A 13364-nucleotide genomic window follows, 5' to 3' on the forward strand; every position below is an offset into this window, starting at 1 on the left:
AGACGAAGTCCAAAACTCCATAATGTACAAAAAAAAACTGCAAAAAACTTTCTTCTTGATTCGTAAAGTCAACTGTCATTGTAATGTCAACTTTTTTTTTAATTGACATTTTGAGCTCTAGCCTTTTAATGTGGGTTTTTGATCTAATCTAATGAATATTTCGGGTAAGTTAATGGGTCCTAAGTTTTTCAATGATTACACAAAAGTGGTTCGCTACCTGAATTATTGCGCTACAGCCTCTCTTTTTGGTAAAGTGATAGCCGATAATGTACAAAGAGTAGACCCAATACCACCATTCTCTGTTTGTTAATTTAATGTATGAATAATCGTAGGTAGTTTAAATTTTAAGAAGCACTCCGGAATAGTGTGAAACTAATCGTCTTCTCTATGCATCAGACGATTAAAAAGTAGGTAATTAAGGTGTATGACACGGGTTTGCCCGCGAAATTCAAATTTAATTTGGTTTTTCACAATTTGTAAACTGATAAGACAAAGTAGGCTTATGGCATTTTAAATACATAAGAATACAATGTAAATAGTAGTAAGAATTATGTAAATACAATAAATAAAAAATAAAAAAAATTGCGCCAACGGCCGCAGTATCATCCTCACAGGTTTATATCAAAATGGTTAAACCCGTTTAGTGCGGCTTAAAAGTATATATAAATAGCATCGATGATAAATAGTTAAAGGTAGGTACATATTTTATTTATGGGGCCACTTTGAATCTTATTTTTACGAAAACGAATTCGAATGAGTGCACAAACTATGCAAGCATAAAAATTAAAATCACGCAATAGATAGGTATAATATGCGTAGGTGTCCCTTGGATAAGATCACATCCCACGCGTGGATTAAAAAGTTATAACCTTTACCTCCACTTGCTCGTACACTGCTAGGTACTTTACTAAAAAAGCATTTCGTTATAGAGGACTGTAATCGAGTCTTTTTTTCATTATTTTTTATTAAGTACTAACTGATGCCCGCGACTACAGTCGCGTGGATGTAGGATTTTTAAAAATCCCGTGGGAACTCTTTGATTTTCCTGGATAAAAAGTAACCTAATCCTAATCCAGGGTAGTCTATCTCCATGCTAAACAGCCCAATCCGTCCAGTAGTTTATGCGTGAAGGATTAACACTCACACACACACACACACACACACACACACACACACACAACACACACACACACACACACACACACACACACACACACACACACACTCACACACACACACACACACACGCACGCACACATATACACACAAACTTTCGCTTTTATAATATTAGTGTGAAGTGTGATTTTTAATTGGTTTTCAAATAAATATTTTTGATTTTTTGATTTATTTTTATTGTTTTTAAAATTTTATTATTTGTTATTCTTGTTATTTTATTTTTTATTTATTAATTTGTTTTTAACTTTTTTTAGGGTTTCGTATCACAAAAGCAAAAACGTAATCCTTTTAGGATCACTTTGTTATCTGTCTGTCTGTTTGTAAAAAGACAGAAGGATACAAAAGGCGGCCTTATCGCTAATTAGCGATCTCTACCATTCAACCTTAGGAATAGGAAAATATTATGAGGAAAAATAGACTGCAGGTGGTGTTATAAATTACCTAATTAAGTGTATATTTAATTTTTTTTTTATATAAAATTAAGTTATTGTATTTATTACTTTTGTGTTTATTTTTTTTGCAGGCAAAAGAAATTACTGCAAAAGTGTATCACCGCATACTGATGCTAGATGGCGAACTGCGCAAGCCGTTGGTGTTCTAGTGAATCCACGATTACGCGAATCTGGAAAGGCGAAAAACAAGCTATTAAAATTAGAAAGCTAGATTTTTTTAAATCGCCTGCAAAACCAAAAAGAGTGTGTACTAAGTCTAAACTGAATAATTTTAATATGGGTGTACTTCAAAGAACTATAACTTGTGGTAAAGCGTTATTTCATACGGAATTTAAGAGGGCTCTCTCCGTCACTCGTTTCATACAATCGTAGTTCCAATTTCATTTGAATATTAAGCAACCAAAGTCCATGAAATTTTGCAGACATATTCTAGAAACTAATATCTATGTCTGTGGTTTCCCAGATTTCTGTTAAAATATTCGGTTTCAAAGTTACGCAGTCTTAAAATTTTCATACAAATCTTTGAGCCCCTGTAATTTTAAAACTACATATTTTTAGAAAAATCTAAAACACCACAGACACAGATATTAGTTTCTAGAATATGTCTGCAAAATTTCATGGACTTTGGTTGTTTAATAATCAAATGAAATTGGAACTACGATTGTATGAAACGAGTGACGGAGAGAGCCCTGTTAAGGGGATAGATATCGCAAATGACTAGACGATTTCACCTTCAAACTAGCAATTCTATTGACATTTAATCAGGTACTAATACGCAGACTTTTAGCATAGTATTTTTACGTAGTAGGGTAAAAGCTCCAGTAAATGAACGAATAACGACTAACCTGACTGACCTAAAATTAAGATATACTTATGAGAATCGTTCTATATTTTTTTTTAAATATTTTGTGTGTCTATGGACGGACGGACGGACGGACAGACGGACAAACGGACAGACACACAGACAGACAACAAAGTGATCCTATAAGGGTTCCGTTTTTCCTTTTGAGTTACGGAACTCTTAAAAGGATAAATCGCCAGTAAATGAACTGGGAATTTCAGTGAATGACTTTGGGGAGGTAGGTACCAGGAAGACAGGAACACGGAAGGAAGCGCTCGGGAGCACGGGCCTCGTGTACAAGATCCGGGGACCGGGGTGACGCACGCATGCGCTGCGGTAGGGGCGGCTGCGCGCAGTCGCCACGCGCTCGTCCCCAAAACAACATGGCGCGCCGCGTCCCTCAAGGACGTTACTAACATCCCGATAAAATCCTAACCAAAAAACAGCTGTTTTTCAAAGTGCAGTTTATAATATAAGTGGTCGTTTTTTTAGTGCAGTGTGTTCTTGTTTGGAATACCGGTCTGCATCACCCTGCCTGGCTTAAGCTCGGCTGTTTACATAAGGTGAGATTATGTTATTAATTTAATACGGTGGTGTTATAACTTATAATTAAGTATTTTATATTGTTACCTATAAGGAAGGTTTAGAATTTAGATGCTGCAGCTGCCTAGTTACCTATAAAGTAAGCAATAGGTTTTTAAGTTATATTTAAATAGGAATTCTAATAAGAACCATCGAGTTTCTTATTGGCTCTTCAACAGAATTACTTAAGTATACCTAAGTACTTACCTATAATTAGTAGCCAAATTGTTTATCTTGTCATGTAGATACGAAAATGAATTTTTACTTACCTAGGTATGTAAAAAAGATGGTTGTTTCTAACGGGTTAAAAATTGGTAGAGGGTAGAGAATATACCTGCTTAACTACACTAGACCATTGGTAGATTGATTAACTACTATCAGTTTGTTTGTACAATGTACATATATCAATATGGTATCAATATAGAATAATAGCTGTGGCTTGCAGCTTGCTCTACCCCTATTTTATTTGGGGAACTATTTTCGCTACCCCTGGTCCACCTTTTAATTCGAAAGCCCGTACCGCGCCCCTATTTTGCTAAACTGACCCTCTACGGCCTACGCTGAATTATCCGCAAATTGGAGCTTGTGGGTGAAATGCCTACTCTATTAGTGTTGTAGAGTTCGTCTGTTTGTGTCTACTTGACTGAAATTCAGAAAGAAAATAGATTGGACCCTGGATTAACACATAACTAGGCTACGTTTTATCCCGGAAAATTAAAGAGTTCCCGTGGGATTTTAAAAACCTATATGCACGCGAACGAAGTTGCGGGCATCAGCTAGTTATTATACATTTACTTATTATTTTTCCACAAAAATAGAAAAATCATAAGCAAATCGTTGTTTCCAATCGATAGGTATTATGTCGCAAAACTGCACTGCGTTGCTGTTATAGCAATTATTATATTAATGTAACAATTATTACATTTACCTACTCCACAATTTGAAACACGTACGAATAAAATTGCCTGGTCATTCGCACACACTTTTTTCAGCAAAATAATGTTAAATATTCAATGTTCGACATTCGGAATGCAGACGACACGCAAGTCGCAACAAATCTAAGTAAAACCACTGATTTGTATTCTTGTAATCCAAGTAACAGCGATAAGTTTGGCGACACATTATGTAACATGTAGCTAGACATATTACATGTATGTGTTACATATCTACGTTGATATGAAACACCTTCCTTAGGACCTGAGCCTCTAATGTAAATTATTTTACTAAGTTGGGTCGAAAACTACATGTTTTAGGGTTATTTCTAGGTGAGCAGGACAAGTGAGCAGTTAATTTCAAGGCAGTACGATAAGAGGAGATCTGCAGGAGAACCAGAGTAACCGTCGAGCTCAACAGGTTGCGAAGCTGAAGTGGACTGTAACCTTGTAGGTACCGGGAAGCGCAGCATTGGCAGACCTCTACTAGCTGGATATAAACGTGTCACAGGGAACCGTCGGATTTAGGCAATACAAGATGTAGTATAGAAGCAGACGTTATTTTGCGGAAATCCATGACATACAAGGAACCAAAAGCTTAATTTGCTATAATCCGCCAAACCAAAGAAACTTATATGGTGCAACATGCAGCATGCGACATGCAGCGCCCGCCCTCCCACTGATAAACATGCAGGAAAAACCAGCCACCAAGCAAGCCACACGCACCACCACCACGCAGCTTCACACAAATCCCAACACCATTCGACACACGTTTCGCCCCGACACCGGAGCATCCTCAGGAAATGGAATGAAAGATTGTGGCGTATGGAGACCTACGTACGGCAGTGGACGTCAATCGGTTGACGATGATTAAACTAGAATAAAGATGCCTGTCTATCAGGACAATGTAAGGAGAACAGTTTAGAGAAGGATGTGTGTGAAACTCACCAATAGAAACTCCTCACTTTAATTAAAATATGTAGTAGTCAACCATAGCTTAGCTCACTGATGACTGAACCACTTTTTCCCAGAGTTTTTATTCGTAGCATGTCCCTACATATCAACTGTAAGACCAGCGTCTTTTAGCTAGGTATGTGCTAAGGACTAGAATCAGTATGAGTTTTTGTGAATTAGATTAAGAAATATGTATCTTCTATGAATTCCTACAAGGTTTTAGGCGCATCGAGAGATATGCTGCTTATCGCTTATTGGTGAAAGAGAAGTGAGAAAATGTGCGAAGGAAGATGAAACTGATTTTCATAGCTTAACCCATTGAATACATCTATGAGCTAAGATCTAAGCTTGAACTTTGAATGAACTAATCCTTAGTTAGGAACCATTAAGCGCTTGGTAAGAAAGTCTATTAGCTTAGTGAGTGATAATGTGTTGTTATTCGTTCTAGTTGTTAGTGTCTATCATGAGCAACAACTGAATCACTAGCTGTTCTTAGTATTCCGTATTCCAAATAGGTGTGTTACTAATCCTTTGTAAACTCACCTTTATCTAGATATCTTAGTTTTAGATGGTTTTGGTCACTATCTAGTCAGTAGAGTCATTGTATACTCTATTTCTGACTCATAGAATTTTGAGTCAATTCCGTACATTTTTGTGATTCAGAATCGCTATTTCAGTCATCGGAAATGGAATCATGTTTGTCAGAGAATATTTATCTGTTTCCACATTGTTTCCACCATAATATAAGCAGACTTAAATCTTACTACACAACTTACTACAATTACGAATCCAAAAAGATCTATATTATTAATTATTATTTGCTTCGTCCTCGTTCCCTTTGAGGACTTTAAGGATCATGAGACGTGACACCGTTGAGGAACTTAACACTATTTACGCTGTTGTGACATTTCTCCCTATTGGAAGCATGTGTCCCTGGTCTATTATTTGATCTGATCAAAGTCTCGGGCTACGTTCGCGGGGTCTCTTTTCTCCGATTTTTCCAGATATCGATGAGTTTCTTAATGATTCATGGGAACTCAAAATAATTTCAACAAGTTAGCTTCAGAGAAATATTCCTTTTTGTTCACGAATGTTATTACTTTTCTTTTTATTTTGTGCAGTTAAGTACCATGTTTGTAAAGACGCATGTATTAAAAAAGGTATAAATTAACTTCAACATGCATTGTTAATCGATGTTTTGCTTCATTGATGTTTGATTGTAAATCTTGACTTACGAATGTAATGTGAAAGTTTTTACGGCGAAGTATTTTGTTATTTAACTTAAGCAATTACTTAAGGAGGAACTTAAAATGATGTGGATTATGAATAGTTATCTAAGTAATCAAATCAGAAATAAGGATATTGATAGGAGAACTAGAGTAACCGCCATAGTTACGACTAGCTCAACGGGTTGCGAAGGTGAAGTGGCCATGAGCAGGGGAGGTCATATAGACCGAAAAACCGATAAACGTTAGGGTTCCAAAGTGGTAGAATGGAGACCTCGCATCGGAAAACGCGCCGTTGGAAGACCCTCCGTGGGGCTGGGAAGTCTCATAAGAGACCTATGTGCAGCCGTGGGATCTATCAGTTGATAATTCTGATAAATTACCTATGGTTTGTAGGTAACACACATACATTAACGTTTTATAGTATTTATGGGCCTAGAAAAGAAACAAGAACTTACAGGAGTTACAGTAGATCTAAAGCTTGACGAAGCTGAACCGACAAAGCTATTTAATGAGGAACTCAAAATTCTTTTGGCAAAAAAGTTGAGTGCCCTAGAAAAAATGCCTCCCGCTGAGCTTTGTGCTACAATGCTGCCAAATTACAGACCGTCTTTATACAGCATTTAGTAGTTCTTTTTATTTAAATTATAGATAACTAGCGACTAGGCTTTTCCTGCATGTTTAGCAGTGAGAGGACGGGTGGTGCATGTCGCATGCTGCATGTTGTACCATACAGATTTGCCTTTTTTAGCGGATTATAACAAATTAAGCTTTTGATTCATTGTAGAATTGAACAATAAAAGAACCAGATGGTTAAAAAGTTCTGGTAATAGTTTACAGAATTGATTTCACAGATGTACCAAACGTAGGCATGAAATTGTCTTATCATAAGTATTCGGAATAGAACTGAGTCATACTCCAAGTCACGGCTTAGTGCAAACTACAAAGGATGCTGCATAGTGCATTTAAGGTTTAAACCGTTGAGGACATTAATAAACTTGGGCGCCTGCCAACGAGACGCACTTACATAATATCCAATGACACTGTGAAGTATGGCTTCGAATATAAACCTAGGATAACAAGCTCATAATGCATTAGCTAAGCAAATAAGTATCTACTTAGAAATTAAAATGTTTAATTACCTGGTTGTAAGGATTTATGTGGCGCCTCCGAGCTTTTCAATAAAAAACTTTTGTATTGAGCTAACTTGGTCTTTGTAGCTCTCATATCCCAACTAAGTACTTAAATACTTAATTGGTTGGAAAAATGACGGGGTGGGGGTGATATGATCAGTAATTCAACAGGAGGCCTACAAAATACGTGGCTCTATGCTATGAGTGGAGTGACGGATTCTGTGCGCGCATCTCCTCAAACTTGTGTCGTAACTTAATTGATATTTTCACAAACTTATTTCACTTAAAATAAACCGCCACATTAGACGATGTCGCTGTTAATGGCTGATGCCGATAAAGTTACCAAATGCCGATACGGTACGGTGCCGAATAGAAAGTAAAGGAGTACCTACGGGTTTAATGAAAACTGCCATTCCCCTTCCAGGTTAACACTTTTCCATCTTAGACTGCATCATAACTTACCACCAGGTGAGATTGCAGTTAAAGGCTAACTTGTATTTGAATAAATAAAAAATCTTCGAAAGACTTTCCTGTCATCCTATAGTTCCCTATTACTTCTTCAATTTACAAAATGAGATTTCAAATTCCTTATTTAGGTCGAGTATGACCATCAAACATCTATTTTTGGTTCTTTTTGATAATGTTAACAAAATTCAAAAATAAAATGACCCCAAATGACTCAGACCCTCGCGAGCACAGAATGCAAAAAATGCCCACACATCTTCACCATGGTTCACACAATGACTCACTCCAAGCGTCAATATCTACAAGTGTTTTTTATATTGGTGATCGATTGTGATTTGTGATCCCTAAACCTGTCTGGTCTAAATTAATGCCTACATCACTGAGACGGAGGCCGGTTTGCGAGGTCCTTGAACCTCCAAATTCCCCTCCACTGTTCAAACTGGCTATATTTAGAACTGCACGTTCATACCAAATTGGGACGCTGTGTGACATAAACCTAGGAGTCGATACACCTTAGTAACGTTAGACTAACGCAAAGTTATTTGAAAACGCTGTTGTTTTCGAAGTTGAATCACTATTATAATCACTATTATGTTGGCAAGTTGTAAATATTTTGAAAATGGTGCATTAATTGCATGTGAAGGGATCTGGTAACCCACTGCACTATTAGGCATGTCAAGGAAATTGGCCAAGATATTCTTGGGCTAATAGTGCGTTATTAAATTAATGGTAAGACTTAATAACCCCAAGTAACGAGGAATCCGATGCAGGGAGAGCGATTTTAAAAAAAGAAAAAAGTGGATTACTGACTTTAGTTCCTGCAGTTATTGTCAGGTTTATTTGGTGGTAGAGTTGACTTATAGATTAGGATCATAGTTTGATAATTTCAGGATGATAATAATTAATAGACTCGTTTGCTGTTGTATGATACGAGTTAAAAATTCTAATTTTTCTCTCCCTATTTCCCTACAAATAAGCCCCTAAAGATTGATATTAGAAAATTCTACTTTTCGGATTTCAATCACTATGGGCAGAGTGAACTACTTTGGGGTTATTACATTGGGATACATTACGTGTGTAAGAGCTACAGATCTAAGCAAGAGATTATAAATTATTAAGCTTGTAAAAAAATGTTATGAACTGATTCGCATTATCAGTGCTGAAAAATAATTTTGCTCGCGATTGCTACGGTGCGTGCAATGGGATTTTTAAAATGATTATTTTTAATCGGTAATCATTAATTCAATCGGTATTGAAATTGGTACCGCACCTCTTCTCTATTCTATTCAAGTCCGCAATATTTTTCTACATCGCAAAGTATCATCACCATTCAGCATGTATTGCCCCTATCTGCATACATTAGCAAGTGTTATGTATATCAATTATCTCTTTGTTTTCAAGAGCCACATAACGATTCTATGAATGGCATAAATAACTTGACCACAAAGACAAAGAGGCCGAACAAAAAGATTTAGCTTGGAATATAAATCACGTGTTCTGCCTGTGAGCTGTGTAACTAAGGGAGCTGGTGGTAATTTAGGTAGATGATTTCATCGACAATTCGTACGCAAATTATGTGTAGGTCCTTCACAGAAGGTAGATAAAGTGATAGAATCAAATAAGTTATGAGCGAATTAGCCAGCTGGCAGTGGGCAGGCCACGTCTGCCGGAACTGATGGCCGAGGCATACATGTTCTAGACTGGAGACCGCGTATCAGCAAGCGCAGTGTGGGACGACCTCCAACTCGCTAGACTAACGACCTTAAGAAGATAGCGGGAAGTGGGTGGATGAGGAAGGCGGAGGATCGTGTGTGGTGGCACGCTCTTGGGAAGGCTATGTCCATCAGTGGACGCAAACAGGCTGATTGATTGAAATAAGTAATGAGTGCTTTTGGTAGATCAGAATTGGACTTTCGATCTCGTTGATGAATGATTTGCCCGCGTTTACTCAGAAATCAGAACAGAGACGATGTGTGATGAGAGTGATGATGTACGTATTATGCCTTTATAACACGATAAAATAATTTAATCTTTGTTTTTAAATAATAGGCACTAAATTACCTAAAATCTTATTCAGTTTTTAAATTTTATTAAGAAAAGTGGTGAAGGTGATTTCATTGAAATTGGCGCCTGGTAATAATATTTGAAAACCACTGCAATGAGCTCCCTAACTAGTGCAAGCTATTACCCGATCTCGATCCTCGATTGTCAAGACCACTTTTTATTGGTGAATAGTTCTTGTTTCATTGTACCCTGCAGATGATCTGGCTTGACTTTTTGTGATTCCACTGCATCTGCAATTTCTCTTGTAATCGTGATTCGAATAGAAACTGCCTTGATTGGAAGCCAGTTAGAGCGAATGATAGGAAATTATTATGTATTTCATTTTGTGTTTAAGTACTTACCTCAGCAAATCGTTTGTATTTAATTGGAAATTTTGTACACGCCTAATCCATATTGGTTTACCAAAGAGGACACAAATCAGATAAGTCTGACTTTTTACTCGGTAAAATATCTATTTCCAAAGCGTTTTATAAAGTAACTAGGTGCCTAATGCTGATGATTTTAAAGGACTTGTTCTCAATTACCAAATCCTTAAAAACAACTATGTCAATGGTCAAAGAGTAGTACGCTACCAGAGCAAAAACGCCGTGAAAACGCATAGGTCTAAGTTGCCTCTTTATATTTTCAACATAACACGTTACGTTTTATATTTTATAATCCTTTTTCACGAGTCTTATTTTGTAACAAATTTTGAATGGTTTAAGAATATTATTTTGCTGTCGGGGCTTAATATTATACCTATTGTTTTAAAGAAAATTGAGCTAAGCTCATTGCAGAAACCCTAAAGGAATTTGAAGTGTCATATTGTTTCCCCATATGGTAAGGTAATAGGAAACGACGAGCTCGCGGGCGTACCACGTATAGCTACAGTATTTGGTTACGTCTTACGTATCAATTTTCATTCCTTATGTATGTTCGTTTCTACAAGCTCTACTTATTATTTTAAGTCACTAGTTTTTGCCCACGACTTCGTTTGCAAATGTTCTTAAAATCCTGTTAGAACTCTTTTTTTTTTTCGAGTTACTTTCGTCCGTCTTCAGGAAGCAAGCTATCTTTGTGGCGAAAGGATTCAAGGGGCGGACCCACAAATTCCTGAAAGGCCGACACGCATCGGCGGTTCCTCTGATGCTGCAACGTTCATGAGCGGCGGTAGTCACTTAACGTCAGGTGACCCGCCTGCTCGTTTGCTCGCTATTTTTTATAAAAAAAGTTTGGTTGATTATTACCAATTAAAGATTGGTTGCGCTAAAACCACCTTCCTTAAAATTACGTTGCGTATTGTTTTGTGCACTTATTAACGGAAAAAGACTGAAGTACTAACAGTTAACACTCACTGTTTTCTTTGCGTAAAATCCGCAGACTAACATCCCTAAGTTCCACGAGGGAATAAAAGGACTCCATCATCATCAAGTTCTTAGGATTAATTTATCATTATTGGCAAAGATCATCGATCAGAATAGAACCTTGTGCATTAGTTTTATTCAACACATGACACCTATAGCCAAAGCTGATGAGGAAAATTGCAGGAAAAGATTTGAAGGTGTTAAAGAAGTCATGGCTAGTGGCTACACAATAAAAGGACTGGAAACTATCAAGACAATGGTAGATAGGCAAGGATGAGTTATAAAACTGAACTAAATGACTGTCTACTAACCTTCAACAACTAATGGGGAGTCATATAAAAGTGATGAAATCTCCTTCACATCTTTTTCGTATAGTGCAATCAATCAAAGACGGGTCATTGAATGATCGCCAGTTACTTTTTGTGCGATATTGAAATGAATAGCTACATTATAAGTAGGTATAGATATACCTACGTCGTCATTATAATTTAGGAGCATCCGTTATCATATCCGCTGACAAATTTATTTGGATGTCCATTTGTGCGTTAAATAGGCCTTTTATATGTAATTTTTTGATACGAAGTTTTGGTGGGCGCACGTTTCGAGATTCATCAAGTGCTATAAAATACGTCTATCGATATGCTATTCATAACGCCTTATTTATCTGTTTTTATAACAATTATTAGCTTTGTAATACGTAACTATTTCTGGCAATAAAAATTTTATTAGGTACTTACTTATTTACTTCTGACTGTATTTAATTTGAGATCTAGAACCATCTTTATTCTTCACTTTCTCTTGCCTTGTCATGAAAGCCGTCCTTGGTCTTTCTCCCTCGCTTTTCATCATTAACATTAATATTATTTGTTGAATGAAATTTTCTGAATGAGCCTAATATTAGTTTAACTCTCAGTTAACTAAACAAACACGAGCGCTGTTGAAACCCAGTTAATCCTTCCATGAATCCGAGAGTCCGTGCTAATTGCGTTACTACGTGTTATATCTGAAGAGAACTACCTAGCAGGAAGTCCATATACCTATACACTATGGCGATTTTACACTGTTCGACACGGTGTGCTTGGAAATTAATTTCTGTCATCAGTATAATCAATACGGTATTTGCCATGTCAAAAATAAATTATTTATTGTGATTATTAAATAGAGGGTCTTCCAAAATACCTAAAATCCACGTCCTTTGTTAGTTTTAAGTGTAAGTAACCATTTATCGATTAAACTAAAAAGCACGTTAATCTCGCATGAAGCTCGCATACTAAGCGCGAATTTTGACGTTTGATAAAAAGATACTGATTTGACTAGTTGTCAAACACCGGATTACTATAATTTTAATTAATTATGATTAATACTAAATTATATTGGATTCGCCTATATTTTCTACGTTAAATCATGTTCATCTTTATTTTAGTTATATGTAACTTTCAAAAGTCATTTAGAGCATCAATGTATAGATTTTATTTTGATTTTATAATATTTTTTAATGATAAGAATATTAATACTTAACAGGGCTCTCTCCGTCACTCGTTTCCACTCGTTTCATACAATCGTAGTTCCAATTTCATTTGAATATTAAGCAACCAAAGTCCATGAAATTTTGCAGACATATTCTAGAAACTAATATCTGTGTCTGTGGTGTTTTAGATTTTTCTAAAAATATGTAGTTTTAAAATGACAGGGGCTCCAAGATTTGTATGAAAATTTTAAGACCGCGTAACTTTGAAACCGAATATTTTAACAGAAATCTGGAAAACCACAGACATAGATATTAGTTTCTAGAATATGTCTGCAAAATTTCATGGACTTTGGTTGCTTAATATTCAAATGAAATTGGAACTACGATTGTATGAAACGAGTGGAAACGAGTGACGGAGTGAGCCCTCTTAAGTCCCTAATCTAAGGAATATCATTATTCATTTATTGATTGTCAATTTGTCATTTCGGGTCAGCCAGCTATCGAAGCTAGTTTCTTAAACTATTAACAGGGCTCTCTCCGTCACTCGTTTCCACTCGTTTCATACAATCGTAGTTCCAATTTCATTTGAATATTAAGCAACCAAAGTCCATGAAATTTTGCAGACATATTCAAGAAACTAATATCTGTGTCTGTGGTGTTTTAGATTTTTCTAAAAATATGTAGTATATTATTACAGGGGCTCCAAGATTTGTATGAAAATTTTAAGA

At 36.3% G+C, this 13364-nt stretch overlaps 1 protein-coding gene across 1 annotated transcript in view; it reads left to right on the forward strand.

Moving 5' to 3' along the window:
- The first annotated feature begins 2802 nt into the window (after positions 1–2802).
- LOC123873264 (disheveled-associated activator of morphogenesis 1) overlaps positions 2803–13364 on the forward strand; it is a 124788-nt gene continuing 114226 nt past the window's right edge. Inside the window, exon 1 of the mRNA XM_045918047.1 lies at positions 2803–3032. The gene's annotated coding sequence lies outside the window, so the exon portion shown is untranslated. The remainder of the gene's footprint in view (positions 3033–13364) is intronic.

Source organism: Maniola jurtina, chromosome 16 (assembly GCF_905333055.1).
Source record: "Maniola jurtina chromosome 16, ilManJurt1.1, whole genome shotgun sequence".
NCBI lineage: Eukaryota > Metazoa > Arthropoda > Insecta > Lepidoptera > Nymphalidae > Maniola > Maniola jurtina.